The sequence below is a fragment of the Aotus nancymaae genome, unplaced genomic scaffold (genome assembly GCF_030222135.1).
Source record: "Aotus nancymaae isolate 86718 unplaced genomic scaffold, 86718_ANA_hifiasm-v0.15.2.pri h1tg000015l_1, whole genome shotgun sequence".
Taxonomy (NCBI): domain Eukaryota; kingdom Metazoa; phylum Chordata; class Mammalia; order Primates; family Aotidae; genus Aotus; species Aotus nancymaae.
In genome coordinates, this window is record NW_026988427.1 from 2,200,921 (window position 1) to 2,205,296 (window position 4,376).

Genomic DNA, 4,376 nt, shown 5'->3' on the forward strand with positions numbered 1-4,376 from the left:
CTTGCCCAGGCTGGAGTGCAGTGGCGAGATCTCAGCTCGCTGCAATCTCCACCTCCGGAGTTCAAGCGATTCTCCTCCCTCAGCCTCCCAAGTAGCTGGGAATACAGGCATGAGCCACACTGTTCAGCTAATTTTTGTATTTTTAATAGAGACAGGTTTTCACCACGTTGGCCCAGCTGGTCTCAAACTCCTGACCTCAAATTATCCACCCGCCTAGACCCCCCAAAGTGCTGAGGTTACAGGCATGAGCCACCGTGTCCAGCCACATATGCATACACTTTTAGTTTTATCTTCTAAATGGATAAAAGATGTGCTCTGAGTCAACTGGTAGAAGTTTAGGATATTTGTATATATATGTACTCCCTAACATTGACTATATATAAACTTTTTTTTTTCGAGATGGAGTCTTACTGTGTCGCCCAGGCAGGGTGGAGTGCAATGACCCAGTCTCAACTCACTGCGACTTCCGCCTCCTGGGTTCAAGCAATTCTCCTGTCTCAGCCTCCTGAGTAGCTGGGATTACAGGCTCATGACACCACGCCCAAGTAATTTTTGTATTTTTAGTAGAGGTGGAGTTTCACTGTGTTGGCCAGGCTGGTCTTGAACTCCTGACCTTAAATGATCCACCTGCCTTGGCCTCCCAAAGTGCTGGGATTACAAGTGTGAGCCACCGAGCCCAGCCCATTTTTATATAAATTTTTAAAAGTAAAAGTAACACAAATAGAATAAAGGCCCTTTTTTACATTTAGCTCCATTATTGAAATAAAATTATAAAACTAGCTGAAATACAGAGACCAAATGGTGTAATTGAAAAAATATTTACTTTGGCCGGGCATGGTGGCTCACGCCTGTAATGCCAGCACTTTGGGAGGCCGAGGTGGGTAGGTCACGAGGTCAAGAGATCGAGACCATCCTGGCCAACATGGTGAAACCCTGTCTCTACTAAAAATACAAAAATTAGCCAGGCATGGTGGCACGCGCCTGTGGTCCCAGCTACTTGGGAGGCTGAGGTGGAAGAATCGCTTGAACCTAGGAGGCGGAGGTTGGGGTGAGCCGAGATTGCACCACTGCACTCCAGCCTGGCGACAGAGCAAGACTCCGTCTCAAAAAAAAAAAAAAATACTTTGTAGACAGACAAACTTTGTTTAAATATGTACTCTGCCACTTAAGGATACAACTGACCTGCTTCTTTGAAGTAATCTGTAAAATTGGAAAATACCTGTCTTGCTAGCTGGCCATGTTAAATAAGAATTACATAAAGCTTGTTGCATAGGTATTAAACAAATTTTTTCTCTTGTTTTCACTTTCTTACAGTGAAAGTTAGAGTAATGGCTGTTTTTGTTCCATGTGTTGTACTATCAAGAACGTCTTTCATATTTTTTGATATGGTCCTTTTCTGTTAACAGCTTTATTGAGACATAATTCACATGCCATACAATTCACCTATTTAAAGGGTATGATGCAATGATCCTAGTAGATTCACAGGCTTCTGCATGCATCACCACAATCAATTTTAGGATATTTTTATTACCCCAAAGAAACCTCACTCCTATAAGCCCTCACTCTCCAGTCCTCTATCCTGCCAAGCCCTGGACTATCACTAATCTATTTTAGTCTCTAGAGGCTTCCTTTTCTGGACATATAATATGTGGTCCTTTGTGACTCACTTCTTATACTTAACACAAGGGTTTTCAGATTCATCCACATTGTAGCATGCGTCAGTCTTTCATTCCTTTTCATTGCTGAAGAATACTGCATTGCATGGACATATCACATTTTATTTACCATCCATCAGTTGATGACATTTGGGTTGTTTCCAGTTCTTGGCTACTAGGAATAATGCTGTTATGAAAATTCATGGAGAAGTTTTTTGGTGGACATGTTTTCATTTCTTTTAGGTATATAGCTATGGGTAGAATTGTTGCCTCACATGATAACCCTTTGTTACTTCTGGACTGGTTTCCTTCCATGAGGGTTTTGGTTTCTCCAGGTGCTCATCACCTCTTGTTACCATCTGTATTTTTGACTGGAGCCCTGCTAGTGTTTGTGTGAAGGGCTGTCTCATTGTAATTTTGATTTACCTTTCCCAGATGGCTCACAAAGCTGGGCATCTGTTCATGTGCCTATTGACCTTTTGTATATTGTCTTTGGAGAAATATCTATTCAGATCCTTTGTCAATTTTTCATATACCTATTGGCCTTTAGTATATCGTCTTTGGAGGAATGTCTATTCAGATTGCTTGTCAATTTTTCATTGGGTTATTTGTATTTTTATTGAATTATAATATTAATGTATTTTAGATACGAGTTCCTTAACAGATACATTATTTCTTTTTCCACATCATTTTCCTACTTTTTCTTCTTCAACATCCCCCACCCAACTTAGCAAACACTCTTCACAGCTTCCATTTTCACCAGGTCTTTTGGAAATTTTAACAGAAGTTTTTCCCATTCTAAATAGTCCATATTTGACTGGCCACAGTGGCTCACTCCTGTAATCCCAGAACTTTGGGAGACTGAGGCAAGCAGATCACTTGAGGTCAGGAGTTCGAGACCAGTCTGGCCAACATGCTGAAATCCTGTCTCTACTAAAAATACAAAATTTAGCCAGGGATGGTGGCCTATACCTGTGGTCCTAGCTAATCAGGTGGCTGAGGCAGGAGAATCACTGGAACCCAGGAGGTGGAGGTTGTAACGAATTGAGATCACGCCACTGCACTCCAGCCTGAGCGACAGATACAGAGTCTGTCTGAAAAAAAAAAAAAAAGTCCATATTCAACTAAATGATAGGGATCTCTGAATGAGTTTCTAAGCAAAGTTTTTTTGCTAGTGGATTCCCTTTTTCATGCTGCAAATATACTACACAGATTTTTGTAGAAATTTTGACTAAAAGTCTACTGACTATGTGAGTACTGAAAAAAGATCCAATTATTTGTTCCAATTGCATTTATTTATTTTTATTTTTATTGAGATGGAGTCTTACTTTGCTGCCCAAGCTGGAGTGAGGTGGCACAATCTTGGCTCACTGCAGCCTCCACCTCCTAGGTTCAAACGATTCTCCTGCCTCAGCCTCCCAAGTAGCTGGGATTACAGGCACATTCCACCAGGCCTGGCGAATTTTTGCATTTTTAGTAGTGACAGGGTTTTACCATGTTGGCCATGCTGGTCTCGAACTCCTGACCTCAGGTGATCAGTCTGCCTCAGTCTCCCAGAGTGCTGGGATTATAGGTGTGAGCCACCGCACCAGGCCCCAATTGCATTTACATATGCACAAATTATTTCCAGAAATATTTCCTTAGACACTGGAGACATTAAAATTTTTTTTTATTTTTAATTTCTGTGGGTATGTAGTAGGTATATATATTTGTGGGGTACATGAGATGTTTTGATACAGGCATGCAATGTGAAATAACCACATCATGGGGAATGCGATATCCATCCCCTCAAGCATTTGTCCTTTGTGTTACAAATAATCCAATTTCACTCTTTTACTTGTTTTAATATGTACACTTAAGTTATTGTTGACTATAATCACCCTGTTGTGCAATCAAATAGTATGTCTTATTCATTCTTTCTAACTTCATATTTTTTTGTACTTATCAATCATCCCCACATCCCCCACTATCCTTCAACTTCCCTTCCCAGACTCTGGTAACCATCCTGTTACTTTCTGTGTTCATGAGTTCAATTGTTTTGATTTTTAGATCTCACAGATAAGTGAGAACATGTGATCTTTGTCTTTCTGTGCCTAGGTTATTTCACTTAACACAATGATCTCCAGTTCCATCCTTATTATTGGAAATGACAGAGGTTTTTTTTTGTTTGTTTTTGGTTTTGTGTGTTTTTGAGATGGAGTCTCGCTATGTTACCAGGCTGGAGTGCAGTGGCACAACCTCAGCTCACTGCAATCTCTGCCTCCTGGGTTCAAGAGATTATCCTGCCTCAGCCTCCCAAGTTGCTGGGACTACAGGAGCCCACCACCATGCCAAGCTAATTTTTGTATTTTTAGTAGAGACAGGGTTTCACCATGTTGGCCAAGATGGTCTCGATCTCTTGACCTCGTGATCCGCCCACCTTAGCTTCCCAAAGTGTCAGCCTCCCAAAGTGCTGGGATTACAGGTGTGAGCCACAGTGCCTGGCCTTTTGTTTCTTTTTATGTCTGAATAGTACTTTATTGTGTGTATGTCTCACATTTTCTTTATCCATTCATCTGTTGATGGACACTTCGGTTGCTTCCAAATCTTGGCTATTGTGAACAGCTCTGCAGTAAACATGGGAGTGCAGATATCTCTTAGATATACCAATTTCCTTTCAATGGGATATATACCCAGCAGTGGGATTGCTGGACCATATGCAAGCTCTATTTTTAATTTTTT